Source organism: Monopterus albus, unplaced genomic scaffold (genome assembly GCF_001952655.1).
Source record: "Monopterus albus unplaced genomic scaffold, M_albus_1.0 scaffold40.1, whole genome shotgun sequence".
NCBI lineage: Eukaryota > Metazoa > Chordata > Actinopteri > Synbranchiformes > Synbranchidae > Monopterus > Monopterus albus.
The window spans coordinates 5,814,863-5,831,629 of record NW_018127920.1 but is presented as its reverse complement, the minus strand read 5'-3'; the positions used below and the strand labels follow the sequence as shown (position 1 = coordinate 5,831,629).

At 40.0% G+C, this 16,767-nt stretch overlaps 1 protein-coding gene across 6 annotated transcripts in view; it reads right to left on the bottom strand.

The window, feature by feature from the left end:
- The window catches only part of dicer1 (dicer 1, ribonuclease type III), a 58,519-nt gene extending 49,822 nt beyond the window's left edge, over positions 1-8,697 (bottom strand). For 2 of the 6 annotated variants that reach the window (XM_020599235.1, XM_020599234.1), the window contains exons 1-3: positions 8,403-8,697; positions 2,202-2,249; positions 759-865 (exon numbers count right to left, since the gene is read on the bottom strand). The gene's annotated coding sequence lies outside the window, so the exon portion shown is untranslated. The other 4 variants (XM_020599237.1, XM_020599238.1, XM_020599239.1 and 1 more) reach the window with 4 other exon arrangements.
- Between the last annotated feature and the right edge of the window lie 8,070 nt (positions 8,698-16,767).

The following is a 16,767-nucleotide window of genomic DNA, read 5'->3' as shown; positions in this document are numbered from 1 at the left end:
GTGCAAGAAATAAATAACGAGCTTTAGCCCATTTTTCACCACCTGGTACCAGCTTAACTCGTCTGGACTTGACTCGCCTTGTTTGTGTTTCCATCAGTCAGATGTTGGGGGTCGTGCCTGGTACTATTTTTGATATCACCTCCTTCGAGGTTCCAAGCGAGCAGAGGTGATACCAAATGGTGACGTGTAAACACTGCAGACTAGTGACTGGTCAGAGAAATCATGTCATCAACGTGCAAGACGTCCTGTGACAAAGATAGTGCCATTTTTTAAAAGCAATGTTATTTAACATTAACTGCTACCTTACTGTTGTTAAGAACAGCATACTTTCCATGCCCCCCACTGTTACTGTCAGTTGCTGATGACATCACGGCAGTGTCACTATGACAACCAGTTACACTGAGAGGGGACTATCTGCAGTGGAAAACCAAGCAACCGGTACCAATAGCAAGTAGAGCAGAGTCCAGTCGAGCTGATACCAGGCAGTTGAAAAGGGGCTTTAGATGCGACTTTCAAATACTATATAGTTTCCACAGATATGCATTTTTTGACAAATTATTCAAGATTATTTAAAGAATAAACCTTACCAGCTGCTACATATGCAAAATAATTGTGCAGTGCAGCATGGAATGTGTGATATACGAGCATTTGTAACATAAAATTTGCCCACTAGATGTCAGTAGTCTGTAATGAGCTCTCAAATGAACCTTTTGGTACAACTACTGGCTGAGAAGCACTGACAACTAAGCTATACTTACTGGTAATAATTGAGACTTTCTGGATAAGAAGACACTTAATCTGGACTTCATGATAAAATATCTCTTACTCAACTCCTGATGCTCCCCCACATTTAAGGGGGACAGACCTGAAGAACCAAAAACAGACCATTTAAGACAGCGCACACATATAGAAAGCTCCAAGAAGTCTATGCAGCAGTGTAATGAATAATAGAGATGCACCGATTGCAATTTTCTTTGCTGATTCAGAATTTTTTTTTTCCCCTCGGTCTGACCCGCCCATTCTGCCTTTCTTTGTTTCTAAGACCTACAACTGACAGCATATCTCACACAAACCTTTCTGTAACTTTTTTTTTAATGAAAAATGTAATTGTAATGAAAAAAAAACATTTTATTAAATAGGTTTTACATAATCTCTTACTCTCACTCAAACAAATCTCAAAATAAAAAGAGTGCTCCAGAGTACAGGACAAACTTTTTTTTTTTTAAACAAAACTCCAACTAAAAACAAAGTGCAATGGAGAGCCAAAGTCGTGTCGTCATATTCAGTTAGCCTCTGTTCCACTAGCTTCAGTGACTCTATGCAATTTTTCCTCAGCCATTGTAAGAAAATTAAACGCATCCCGCTGGGTGTTTATTCATATTCTAAGGCAAACCACCAACAATTACAACACTTAATACTGAAAATATAAACGTTTGTTGTTTTAACAAAAGGTAATTACTTTTTTTTTCCTGCATCAGAAAAACTGTAGCTCCTGTGATCACTTTGCAGCACACACATATTACATGTTACTACTATTATTTACTAGACTTCAGCAGTACGTAGCACAATGTTAACTGTGTGTTTCTGATATTTCTGATAAGTGTGTGTAGTTTTTAAATTGGTGTTTTACCAGGGTATGGATACATTCTACACATAGATGCATTTCATGTGTAGTCAGTAACTCCTTCATTGTGTACTATTTGTTGGGAGTTTTGAACCAGAGTTTTCCCTTCTCCAAAGTGTTTCCGTAGACTCCTCTGTGCATTTTTGTACACCGGGTGAACATGTGCCTGGTACAGAGGCTACGCCCTGCACTACGCTTTTGGTCTGTGTCACTGTGTGAGCAACACTGACCATCGTGCATGTAAATGTGACCAGCACAAAATCTCAGAATGATCATGACCGGCCAAGCTAAAAACTGGTCAATTTCGATTTCCAGCCGATCAATCGGTGCATCTCTAATAAATAATAATGAAAGTTATTCTGGCTCTCGGATTAAGTAGTAAAATTGCGATTTAAGATTCTGAATTAGTATTGAATAAGTACTTAGATCACATCTCTGTCAGTTTATTCACCATAAATATAGATATGTGGAGGAAACACTCTGGTTAGCTTGGCTGCCACTGAGACTACTTCTGTTTCTGAAGTGCTTATTATTTTACTGTGACAGCACTATGACTCTCAAAAGTAAAACCTCTTACCTCTGCACAAATGGGAAGTGGCAGTAACCGTGACTGGATTCTCTAGCCCTGTAAAACAAAAGTAGAGAGCAAAATGAGAATGGTAAGGTACAGCTGGGTGTCAGATACTGATGGAGTTACATGGACACAACCCACAAACCTTACCAGACCACCCAGCTGTAACTGTGAAGACCACTACAGCCCACAGCTGGAACCAATCCCAGTAGTCAGTTTGGTGCACCAAGCACAATCATTATATTAATGGAGAAGCTCACATCTTCTTGTGTAAAGCAACCTGATGCTCATCTCTGGAGCTTCACTGAAGCACTTAATAAAATCTAACCCAAATGCTTCCTGGTCTCTGCCAAGAATTAGGAGCTCAGAAGTAAGCTGTGACACATTTAGTGAGAAAGAGGTGGTTCAAACAGAAAAGAATCACAACAGAAATTCAAAAACTGGCAGCTTCAACCTTTCAAGTGTACAAGCTGTCATCTTACAATTGAGGAATTCAGACAGAAGGTCAGTAAGGTTTAACATAATAGTATGACTTATTTCCAAAAGCAGTTACATGTAAATGTTTTGAAAGACCCAGTACTGCACAAGTATGGGAGTACCTAAAAGTATCAGAAAACCACCTGGTGGTTTGGTTTGTATAGTGTACAAAATTACATTAGCATATCACAACAGCACTGGCACTACACAAAAACACCTGAAGAGAAAACACACAGAAGCCATTCTGGATGATGAACAGCCAGAAATAGCAAAAACCACTGTAAGCATTGTCTATTCATGTTTTGTAATTTACTATTAGTGGGGAGGGCTTTTTAATATCTTTTGTCCTGGTAGCTGCTAAACTCTTTAAAACCATCAAGGTGTCTGATGACATGTGTTTGAGAAAGTGTTTGTTGTTAGGCTTATTATAGAATCCCAAATCAGAAAAAGTTAGGACGGTATGTAAAATCTAAATTAAAACTTAAAACAGTGATGTGTAAATCATCTGTGTCCTGTGTTACATTGAATACAACACAGCAGTGCATTATTTGATGCGACACCTCATCAATTTTATTCTTTGTTCAAAATAAACACTCTCTTTAATCCTGATGCTGCAACAAATTTGGGACGGCTGCATTTCACGGCCAACAATGAAGTGATGATTCCATGTGAAACAGGTGATGTCAACAGGTGACTGCATCATCTGAGATGCAGAGATGTTGGAGTAACATATGCTGCCTTCAAGACGACATCTTTTCCAGGGACGTTCATGCATATTTCAACAAGACAATGCAAAACCTCATACTACCACATTACCAAGGCCTGGCTGTGGAGGAAAAGGGTGTGAGTGCTGGACTGACCTGCCTGCAGTCCCCACCTGTCCCCAATGGAGAATATGTGGCACATTTTGAAACACAAACTGCGTCAACAAAGACCCAGGACTGTTGTGCACCTTAAGACTTGTTTGCAGGAAGAATGGGACAAAATGACACCTGACACACTGAATCACTTGGTGTCCTCAGTCCCTAAACATCTTTTAAGTGTTGTGAAATGGCAGCATCACACTGTGGTAAATACTTTACTGTCCGAACTTTGTTTGGAATGTGCTGTACCATCAGAATTGAAGTGAGTGTTTATTTTGAACAAAGATTAAAATTGATGGTGTCACATCAAATAATGTGCTGCTCTATTGTTTTCAATGTAACAAAGGACACAGATGATTTACATGTCACTATTTTCAGTTTTAATTTTGTATGCCCAGTTATTTATTTCCATCAACATTATACTTTTCCTGTCAATGTAAATACTGTATACACAGTGTGTAGGAAGAGCTATCAAAATGTTAGGTCCTCAGTGTGCACACTACCAGACCTAGGCTCCTCTAATGGGGAAAAAAAAAGATCAAGTATTTTTCAGACATGACAAACATAGGTTAAATTGCAAGAACATTTACAAAGAGAAGTGCTGATCTGAAAGGGGCTTCAGTAACTCTGATTCCAAAGTCACCCACAATTTATAACTCTTTCACACCTGTGACATATTGTACATTGGCATGCCAACACATCTGCCACTGTCCCACAGCTCCGGGACAACAATCACTACCAACAATACAGGAAACTGTCTGACCGCTCCACCAAACAACACACAGCTAACCTCCATACATGCTGGAGACAATGTTCTAAACAATATTAACCATAATAAGTATTATTCACTGCATCATAAACTGTATGACCTCAGGTCAGTATATTAATTTACCATTCCACAATATTAAACCTGGTATTAACACACCTTCAGCTGTCACCGTTTGTAATGTCCTCTCTCTAAACTTAAGCATGAACGTAGGCTGAAATGAAGGAGGAATCCGGAGAGAGTTTGCCTTCTTGTGCACAACTGTGTGCCCCATACACTGCATGACCCCACAGCACCGCCTTTTATTATCAACACACACAGCTTTTAACATACATGCTGAAAACCATAAACCCATCCAGAACCTTTGGTCACAATGCTCTGCCACAGCTGAATGGTCCCACTTCCATAACAGAACTCAGCCCCTGCCCCAGCGGTCAGCTATGGGGCCAGGCCAAGTGCTGCTCCACCCCAATGCTACACAGCCCCCACCTGGCTGGTTAACTGTCCTCAGAACCTACGGTTATCATAAAGTCCAGAGCCTGCATAGGAACTGAGGCCACACTGGTGACTTGTGGCTTGCTCCTGCTGTCTGACTCTCCACCCTCAAGTGAAACCAAAGGCCAGTATGGTGCAGGTCGGTAGTGATGTGGCATTTGGTGGCCCTCCACTTCGGGATCTTGGCCCTTCCATCCCTGGCAATGCCCCTGGACACACCAGGAACCTGGCATGGTATTTTGTGCCAGTCAACTTAACAGTCCGTGTATAATCCATGTGTCCGGCCCAGACAGCCGGCCCTCAGTTGAAACAAGCTGCACGTAGATAAGCTGTCCAAAGGCGCTGGCCTTCACAGCTAGGGATGGTTACCGAATCCTGGTGCCAAAATGACACCACTTCCTATAAGAGTCAGTATCTACCAGACCAAATCACTATACAGATTTTGGTACCTCATTTTTATGTCACTTAAATGCCTGTTGAATGAAATATTTGCCCTATGGTGCTGTGAAACAGATGATACAGGTAATAGAAGCATCACTGCATGTCACGTGCTAACACTATAATTCCATTTATGCTGCATTCCTTTTACTCTGAGCTTGGAAGTCAGAGCTGGGAATGAATGGGAACTTTTTTTTAATGTCATCCACCTTCATTTTATGCAGGGTATAGATTTCCCAACAGCCATGTGTCGTTGCCCTGGCATCTGTCCGTGATGCCCTGTATTTGTCAGAATTACACAGCCACACTGGCCGGTGCACAATCATCAAATGTGATGGAGTTCATAATTCTGTCAGATCTCCTCGAACCCCTCAGAGGAGCGATCTCTGTAAATGATCCTTCATGTTCAGTCCTTCACATAGGTGTGTGTTTATGGATGTATTAAGGAGAATGGCGCTTAATAAAGCTATTGACTCCGTGCACTCCTCATATGGTTGTCAGAATATGCCAACTTATTCACTTTTTAACAAACTGTTGGTGAACTTCTCTCAGTCAAGCAGTGCTACAATAAGGTTGAGTTTAGTTTTAAGCAGATCAAAGGATGTAATATGAATGTAAGCTGTAAGAAAACTCAGAGGCAGTAAAACATTACATGTAGAGTTGAAATGTACCATTTTCTCCACTACTTAAAATACTGCATATGCTAAATAACCACTAATCTTGTCAATACTGCCAACCAAGTGAAAACCTTAATAGGCAGCATCATCAGAGAGGAACAAGACCTCAGTTTGCCTTCGAGTCTAGTGCACAGATAACGCAGTTTACTGTCAACATTATAATAAAAGGTGCACAGTTACTGTCTATCTCTACATATGTCCCTTTAACCATTCTACAAGCTGCACTTTACTCTAGTTTGTAACTTTACTGCTCAGGCTGTATACATAAAAGCTACGTGCACATATATATCATGTTATTTGTCTCGGCCTTAGTGCCCATTCAAGTGGCTTTTATGCCCTCTGGAAATGTATGAAATTGAAGGCCAAATGGCCTTGCTCTTCAAATTAGGAAATGTATGGCCTGGTTTTATGCTTTTTTTTTCGCTTTTAAAGTATATGTTGTGGTACCTTTTAGGCACCGGCACCGTTTTAAAAGTATCATTTTAGCACCGGTATAAGTAAAAACCCAAATGATCCCCAAAGCCCTAGCTGCAGCACCAATGCTGGCAATGGCATGTGATATGTCCCAGCTACACATAGTGGCATCACTCTCCTCAGAATTGCACAAATGCTCTACTGTTTTCTTGCCATGGCAGTACTGTAGCAGTGACCTGGCAGGCCACCTACTCTTCTTCACTGGTTCTTTCTGTGTCCTCCTGCTGGACTCTGTGATCCAGCCTAGAGGGAGAGTAGCATGTGCTCAACCCACCCAGCTTCAGCCAGGGCCATCATCAGGGTGTGTGGTGCACAGAGACGGACGTGTTCCCGGAGTCGCTCTGGGTGGAGTCCTTAGATGAAGGCCTCTAGAGCGAGCTCCTCCAGAGCCAAACTGTCGAAGGTTGGGTACCTGCGCCGAGCGTAGAGCTGAGTGTCAGTGTCATAGGCAAGCCTGCTCTGCAGTGCTCTCTCAATGGCTGGCCAGTTGAGGTGCTCCTCAGGTGGGAGGTCGTCAGGCAGGTATCTCTTCTATCAACAAGGCCTTAAACTGAGCTGCTACCTGCACTTGGATGAGATATATTTCTAGTGGCTCTTCCCCATATTATCCTCAGTACCGCCTCTCTGGTTGGCCCCTTGCTCTGTGCTGTGGTCGCCTGGGTGAATAACCATCTGGGTGAGAGCTGCTCTGGCACTAGCTGCTCTGCCCGCAGCTCTCGGTCTGACTGAAGTTGTGGTACTGGTGATCCAGTGTGGCTCCGCCAGTGGGGAACACCAACTCCATCAGTGGTCTTATTTAGACGAGCTCTCGCTGACAGCAGGCAATTCCCCAGTAGCTGCAAGGCCTTTCGCTTCAGGTCCTGCTACCTCTTGGTTCCGTCAACTCTCGCGGCTCTTCCCCATCTCACTTCTGACTCCAGTGTAACGTAGGCTGAATGAAGAAGGAAGCTGTAGACAGAATTGCTTTCTTGTGTACAACTGCATGGCCCCACAGTGCCGCCTTTTGTTATCAACACTTTACATACATGCCAAAACCAATAAACCCCACCAGACCCCTCGGGCATGGTGTTCTGCCACAGCTAACCGGTCCTGCTCCCATAACAAAGCATGACCAGAACTCACAGTTTCTGCCCCATCTAGCAAGCCAAGTGCTGCTCCACCCCGACGCTGCAATATCATTGGCTTGCCTTTAGCCGAGTAGCTACATAATTAACAATGAAGTTGTTTAATATTTTCCTTTTGTTTTGTTTTTCTAGGTTAAGTTAAAATTACTAGCTTAGAGCATGCTAATTAACGTTAGCTAGCTAGTTAGCATCAAAGCAGTTCTATTTTTACTAAGTTAACCTATATTTAATTAGCTAGCCGAGTTAATGCGTATAAAAATAACGTCAAGGAATTTTGAACAAATATATCGGGGTAGCTTCGAAGAAACCAAGGCTTTGCCAAAGGTCCTTGGCCTGATAATTGATGGTGAGCTGTGAATCGTGACGTTAGCTAACATTAACAAACATGTGTCCTAACGATGCCATATGACAAAATAGGCTATTCACGCTATGTTAGATAGCGGATGCTGTGTTAAATAAAGATATTTGGAAGCGGAGCAAACAACGTCACTGACAGTTCACAGGCTTCTTATATAGCGTTACCGACCAGGCAGAGGCTCGCATATCTGCAATGGAAACACGTTCAACTGGGTAACGTATTAGCATGGCTAGCGAATGTTAAACCAAAGGGACCTCGCCTGTCAGAAATCAGTCATTTACCTGGCTGTTCCAGTAGCCAAATGTATGTATGTTCGGGTGTGCTTTCCACGGTCGACGCCGTGTCATTTCGAACAAAACTAAAAGATGGCTTCAACCAAAAACTACAGCGTGTCATACAACACAACGTTTGAACATTAACTGCAGCCATCATGCACCATCACCATGTCAGCTAGCAAGCTAACAGCTAGCAAGGCCAGCACATCCGAAAGAGTATTCAAGAACGACGACTCACACAATTCGGTACATAATCTCACCTGACGTATGTTTTCCAAACTGATCGTCTTGCCCGAAAAGACTTGACTTCATTCGTTGAATATCCTCGCTGCTATTCACCCTCGCTGTCCCGATTAGGTGGCTACTCATCCACAGTAGGACCACTTCGTTTCACCTCGGCCTCTCTACGCCAAAAACCCACGTAAACGACGTAACTACCAGTTGTACTCCAGCACACCAGTCTACCGAAGTGAAGAAAATCCCTGTACCCGTAATGTGCAATACGTCTGGAGGTCTCTGTCGACCGTCTGTTCACGTTTGAGATCTCGTAGATGGTACCCACCATATCATATTATTATCATCCACTCCTGCATATAGAACTTGATAAGAGGAGAAGGCAGTGTTTCTACTGTAGCACTGAAGTTTTCTTTTTGCTAGAGGTACTATGGCCTCAGTGAAAAAACGTATAGGCTACACATAGAGAAAAGAAGTTATAAAAGAGTCTGTGATGATTTGTTTAAAAGATTTTTCTCTCACTGTAATCCAAATTACATTTTTTCTCATGTTTATATTGGCGTGCAAAAACATGTTTGTAGGCCCAATCCAACATGCCCAGGACAGATACAATACAGCAGTAGGATTACAGTGGGTGCAGGTAGTTTTCTTCCTAAACCTGTTCAGACCTCTTGAAGTTGTTGACTGTGTTACATGATACCCTCCAGATGGCAGCATTACTATACAGGCATACTGTATCATTTCCTGAAATAATGTTACTTTTCAGTAAATAGGTCAATTAATTACATCAAATAATGTGTCAGACTTTAGTTGCTCTTACAACTTAATAATGATCAAAAACCTACTAGTTTGAGGCCAATTTAACATAAAAAACAGACAAACATTTTCTGACTGAATACACTTTGGTAATGGCATTTTTTAAACTGTTCACTCATACAAAAACAAAGAAAACATGCAGAATAATTAGCTGGAGTTATACGATTCATTAGTTTGTTATTATTAATAACAATAATAATAATATTAACCCTACACCCTAAAGTAAAAAAGCATGTGGATCAAATTGCAGTGATCATTTTAGCTATTTTATTCAGTTTATCCCAATTGTGAAACATACAACTGCATCTTATTCGTTTTAAGTATTCTATTTAAATAAACTGCTTATGGATAGATATTAAATATAGATAAAGTATCTGCCAGTACCCTAAACAAAACACACACAACAAGAAACAATGGGTTTAAACATGAACTTGACTGGTGCTGCTGGAACAGGAATAATGAGATTCCAATATAAAAGATAATATGCTAAAGTCCTTCTAGAGGCTGGTGTGTTCCTATGGCCCTGGTCACTGGGAACACACACACAGTCCTCGTAAAGACCTTAGTTTCTCTACTCTCTTTAACTGCTGTCCCAGACTCTGAAGCACTGCCACAGTATTTTGCAAATCTGGCCAACTGGTGACCTTACCTAATGTACCCTGGGAAAAGTGGGGCTAAATCATCTGTGCTTAGACACAGTATGTTAAGTATGTGTGAGTGGCTATACAGTATGAGGACAGTTTTGCAGTTCAAAGGTACATCCAAAGTTTTGTCACTCCCTTAAACAAGATTGTAGTATTAAAGGTACATTCACATTACTGGTCTTAATGCTCACTTCAGATTTTTTTGGTCATTTTGCTTACTCACATTCATGTTTGCAGTGCTAAGGAGTAGTGAACTACATTCTGGTTTGTGGTTGTTCAAATAAATTCATATTGGCATAGTAATTCAACTAGTTAAATTACCTTTTTTGGGCATTTTTATGTAGTTAACAATTGAAACTACAAACAATTGGGACAATTTGGTCCATAAAAGGAAAAGAATGATTTTTTTGTGAATTTTTATTTTTATCATTAAGCGTCAGCAACTTTTCAGCTTTGGCAAGGACATTTTCAGTGCCAAACAGAATGGCTTCTTGAATAATTACTTTAATCTCATATTAACATGAGATTCTGCCCTGACAAATGAAAAGACAGGCCTGTTATTTAAACCAGTGTTCAAGCTGTCCATACTGTCTGAAAAGCTGATAATAACAAGAAGCAATTTGTGCATGTGCAGTGGAGTGAGACACTAAAAAAAAACACCTGAATTCCAATCTGGCAGTTCTGACAGCAGTCATTAGGTCAAATATTGGATATGAATTGGTTCTAGTATAGAGGTAGCCCAGATCTGACTGAAAAAAAAAATTGATTTGATTTGTTCACACATCTCTGAAAAGATGAGATCTCTGAAAAACCTCCGAAAAGATCAGATCTGAATCACTTGGAGGGGAAAAAAGACTTTTTAAATATTATTGAGTCTTTTAACCTCACACTGTCGGTGCATGGCCCTACACATGAGCTCGGACACAGACTGGACCTTGTGATCTCTCATGGACTGCGTGTTCCCATTACTGAAAAATGTGACTCTCGGTTTTCGGATCACTTGCCTGTTTTATTCAATGTTGCTGCTCTGTCACTGGTAGGTCCTGCTGCTTTTAGATGTACTGTCACTTCTTCTACCCAGCTGATATTCCTCTGCATTCTGCTATTTTTGATCAGTTTAAGTCTGTATCTTTGCTTGTGCTATCCAAACTGGTTCACCACATGAAAACATCTCACTGTTCTTTGGATTGTTTGCCAACTAGATTGTTTAAGGATGTTTTTGACTCTGTTGGGCCTAGCCTTATGGCTCTAATTTATGTTTCAGATGTTCAGATGTAAAATATGTTCCAGATGCTTTTAAAAAAGCGATTGTCCAGCCTTTTCTCAAAAAGCCAAGTCTTGACCCTTCTAGACCAGTGTCCAAATTATCTTTTATGTCTAAAGTTCTGGAGAAGATTGTTTTTATCCAACTCCAGTCTTTTTTAACAGATAATGGCATTGATGAGCAATTTCAATCTGGTTTTAAATCAAAACATAGTACTGAGTCTGCATTATTAAAAATCAGTAATGATATCCTGTTGGCTAAGGATGCCGGGGATTCAGTTTTATTGGTGCTTTTAGATCTCACTGCTGCCTTCGATACAGTGGATCATTAAATCGTCCAATCTCGTTTGGAGCAGTGTGTAGGAATTCAAGGTACTGTTCTTAAACTGGTTCAGATCTTATCTCACCAATAGAAGCTTTACTGTTAATATTGGTACCTGTTTGTCCTCCTCAACTATGTTTTCCTGTGGTGTCCCCCAAGGATCTGTGCTTGGTTCCATTTTGTTCTCTTTGTACATACATCTACTGGGATGTGTTAAGGAAATATGGCCTTTCTTTTCATTGTTATGCTGGTGACATTCAGATTTACTTACCATTAAAGGCAACAAGAGGGATGTCATTACAGCCACTGTTTGACTGTCTGACAGACTTGAAATCATGGCTGGTACTTAACTTTTTAAACCTCAACAAAAATAAGACTGAGTGTGTGCTATTTGGTGACCTGGCAGACTTAACCGCTTCTAACCAGGTCCTGGTCCCCCTAGCCCAACATCTGAAGTCGACTGTAAAAAATCTAGGGGTAATGTTTGATGGTGACTTGAGGTTTGACAAGCAAATCAACTCAGTTGTGAAATCTAGCTTCTTCCACCTGAGGCTGTTAAGCGAGGTCAAATCATTCCTTTCTTTTAATGATTTTGAGATTACAATCCATGCTTATATCACTTCTAGACTTGATTATTGTAATGCTCTATACCTAGGTGTTAACCAGTCCTCCCTCACTTGTCTCCAAATAATGCAAAATGCTGCTGCTCATCTTTTGACAAGTACTAGGAAATTCGAGCATATAACCCCAGTACTGGATTCAATCCACTGGCTTCCAATCCATTTTAAAGTTGATTTTAAGCTGTTTATTTATTTTTTTTTTTTTATGGTTTGGCACCATCCTACCTCACTGAATTAGTGCACTGGCACAAAACTACAAGGTCCCTCAGATCTTCAAGCCAGTTTCTTTTAGAGGTTCCTAGGGCCAGATATAAATGCTGGGGTGACCGTGCTTTTACTGTTGCAGCCCCTAAATTGTGGAATAGTCTACCTTTTAATGTTAGGTCAGCTACTGACCTTAGTACTTTTAAACATTGCTTAAAACATATTTATTTGCCTTGGCTTTTCATACACAGTAGGGCCTGATGCTTTCCTTTTAATTTAATTTATTGAATGTATGTCATCTACTGTATGTGTCTGTGTTATTGTGCCGTTTTATTTTTTGCACTGATCTTATTTATTCTATTTTAGTCATTTATTGTGATTTTATTCTACTATGTAAAGTACTTTAAAAACATCCAGTTGACCAAAGTGTTACATAAATAAATTTGATTTAATTTGGTGACTATTCTTATATAATTACATTATAATTATACCTTTGATTTTAAGGAGCTTTAAAGAAATCACTCCTGAATTTCATTTTCAGTTTTTGTTTCCATAGCATTAATATGGATTGGCTAAATTAATTATTGAATTGATTCACTGAGTCATTTATTTAAAAAAAGGACCAATTTAAGATAAGCAAAAAGAAAAAAAAAGTGAATATGTAAAATTTTTTTTGTTACATACTCACAGATAATTGAAAGGGATGGCATAGTTGCTCAGTGGTTAGCATTGTCGCCTCACAGCAAGAAGGTGCCAGATTCAAGCCCTGGCCAACCTGGTACCTTTCTGTGTGGAGTTTGCATGTTTTCTCCAGGTACTCCGGTTTCCTCCCACAGTCCAAAGACATGCAGCTTAGGTTGCTTGGCGTCTCTAAAATTAGACATTATCCGGAAGGGCATCCAGCATAAAACATGCAAAGTTTACCATGCGAATTGTCAGTTAGGTGGCAACTGATGATTCGCTGTGATGACCCCTAATGCGAACAGCCGAAAAAACAGCCCCTTAATTGTGGAATAGTCTACCTTTTAATGTTAGGTCAGCTACTGACCTCAGTACTTTTAAATCATTGCTTAAAACATATTTAATTGGCTTGGCTTTTAATACACAGTAGGGCCTGATGCATTCCTTTTATTTTTAATTTATTGAACGTATGTTAACTGTGTGTCTGTGTTATTGTGCTATTTTATTTTTATTTGCACTGATCTTATTTACTCTATTTTAGTCATTTATTGTGATTTTATTCTGCCATGTAAAGTACTTTGGTCAGCTGGATGTTGTTTTTAAAGTGCTATATAAATAAATTTGATTTGATTTGATTTGAAGTAGAAGAAGACTCAGATAATTGAAACATCCAATGGGATGAAAGTCCATATTATGACAAGATCAAAAAATAATGAGCTTAAATAATTAGTCTCATGGCCTGTACAACCCTACTGTTAAGGCCAATAGAAAGTCACTTTCGGCTTTTCCCGTATAGGGGTCACCACAGCGAATAGTCACACTGACGACTCGCATGTTGACATTTGGCACGTGTTTTACGCCGGATGCCCTTCCTGACGCAACCCTGATTCGAACCCGGGGCGCAACGGCGAGAGCCTTAAGGCCAATCCTGAAGGTAAACTAGCTCTTGGTTGAAATGAGGACCAGCAACATGTCTTCTGTGTCATTTCCGTACTAATTAATATGTCCTGATGTTCAGACTGCAAAAGTGACAAAGATCAAGTTTAAGTCAATATGCAGACTAAATCCACTGAATATTTGCATCACTTAGAAATGCTAGGCTTAATTTGTGACAGCAAATACCTGTATACAGTGAAAAATAATCTTTATATGACCATAAGAAAATATTTTCCTTGAATGTATCTGAAATGATACGTGTTCATACTGTAAATACTCTATCAGCAATATACAGTATTTGCTGTGAGTGGTGGAAAGTAACAAAGTACATTTGCTAAAATATATGTGCAGTTTTTTTGCAATGTAATTTAAGTACAGTGCCTTGCGAAAGTATTCGGCCCCCTTGAACTTTGCGACCTTTTGCCACATTTCAGGCTTCAAACATAAAGATATAAAACTGTAATTTTTTGTGAAGAATCAACAACAAGTGGGACACAATCATGAAGTGGAACGAAATTTATTGGATATTTCAAACGTTTTTAACAAATAAAAAACTGAAAAATTGGCCGTGCAAAATTATTCAGCCCCGAGCTCAGTGAGGTTGGATGGAGAGCGTTTGTGAACAGCAGTTTTCAGTTCTTTCCACAGATTCTCGATTGGATTCAGGTCTGGACTTTGACTTGGCCATTCTAACACCTGGATATGTTTATTTGTGAACCATTCCATTGTAGATTTTGCTTTATGTTTTGGATCATTGTCTTGTTGGAAGACACATCTCCGTCCCAGTCTCAGGTCTTTTGCAGACTCCATCAGGTTTCCTTCAGGAATGGCCCTGTATTTGGCTCCATCCACCTTCCGCTCAATTTTAACCATCTTCCCTGTCCCTGCTGAAGAAAAGCAGGCCCAAACCATGATGCTGCCACCACCATGTTTGACAGTGGGGATGGTGTGTTCAGGGTGATGAGTTGTGTTGCTTTTACGCCAAACATAACGTTTTGCATTGTTGCCAAAAAGTTTGATTTTGGTTTCATCTGACCAGAGCACCTTCTTCCACGTTTGGTGTGTCTCCCAGGTGGCTTGTGGCAAACTTTAAACGACACTTTTTATGGATATCTTTAAGAAATGGCTTTCTTCTTGCCACTCTTCCATAAAGGCCAGATTTGTGCAGTATATGACTGATTGTTGTCCTATGGACAGAGTCTCCCACCTCAGCTGTAGATCTCTGCAGTTCATCCCGAGTGATCATGGGCCTCTTGGCTGCATCTCTGATCAGTCTTCTCCTTGTATGAGCTGAAGGTTTAGAGGGACGGCCAGGTCTTGGTAGATTTGCAGTGGTCTGATACTCCTTCCATTTTCCATTTCAATATTATCGCTTGCACAGTGCTCCTTGGGATGCTTAAAGCTTGGGAAATCTTTTTGTATCCAACTCCGGCTTTAAACTTCTCCACAACAGTATCTCGGACCTGCCTGGTGTGTTCCTTGTTCTTCATGATGCTCTCTGCGCTTTAAACGGACCTCTGAGACTATCACAGTGCAGGTGCATTTATACAGAGACTTGATTACACACAGGTGGATTCTATTTATCATCATTAGTCATTTAGGTCAACATTGGATCATTCAGAGATCCTCACTGAACTTCTGGAGCGAGTTTGCTGCACTGAAAGTAAAGGGGCTGAATAATTTTGCACGCCCAATTTTTCAGTTTTTTATTTGTTAAAAAAGTTTGTAATATCCACTTCATGATTGTGTCCCACTTGTTGTTGATTCTTCACAAAAAATTACAGTTTTATATCTTTATGTTTGAAGCCTGAAATGTGGCAAAATGTCGCAAAGTTCAAGGGGGCCGAATACTTTCGCAAGGCACTGTACTTCCAGTCCTCTTTCCACTTCTGCTCTACTATATTTCAGAGGAAACTATTATATTTTTACTGAAAAGCCCATTTTCACATTTCAGTGTACACAGGAAATGCTCCTTAGACCTTGAGTTGGCCTTGATTGTCTGGCCAAACTACCTTTGCCAAGGTCCAATATGAACCATCCAGCTTCAAATATCAGAACAAATACAATTTTTGAGACATTTTTGTGAAGTTTAATTGGCAGTGGCATTCCAAAATAACAGTGTAATTTGATGTCTACTCTTGGTGAAACCCTAGAATATGATGATTTGCATATAGCCTATACTTTATGCAGTTAGTAAATAGTACATATTTGGGGCACAGCTCTAGTTCTCAAAAGGACAAAAGTACAAGAACACATCCAGATACACTTTAAACATGATTATGATGCATGATGCTATCAGGATGTCCCAGTTTGTTCCGAATTGAATGGGTTTTCGGCTGCCTCTCAATGGATGAAAGAGCTGTATTTATGTTCCAAGTAAACAGATACTTCATCCACATGTCGGCTGGTGAGGAAGCACATTTGTGCTTGTTGATGAAGGAATGCTGACAATGATGATGAAATGAAGAATATTTATTATCACTTGTCATAGTGCTTCATTACAGCCATTGTTCAAAGATAACATAAAGAAAGGTATTTCACTGAAAAGGATTCTCTTTGCACTGACAGGCTTGGACAAGCTCAATCACAAAAAATGTCTTTATGGAAATCCTCTCATACATCTGATATAAGCCATATTACAAATACATATTCTGCCTCAACTATAAATACATACATAATTGTGTTTATAATAAGACTTTTTATGTGTTAAAAACAAAACTTTCATTATGGGGTTTGTGGTGAGTTGTACACTTTCTGTATGAGCACTTCCAATATTTTCTTTGGCAGTTTACATTTTCTTTCTTGCAACAGATCCTTAAATCTCTTTTCATTCAGACTGATTAGTGGTCTTTACAATAGTATAAATACACAAACTCAAAATGCCTGGCTTTATTATACAGTCTTA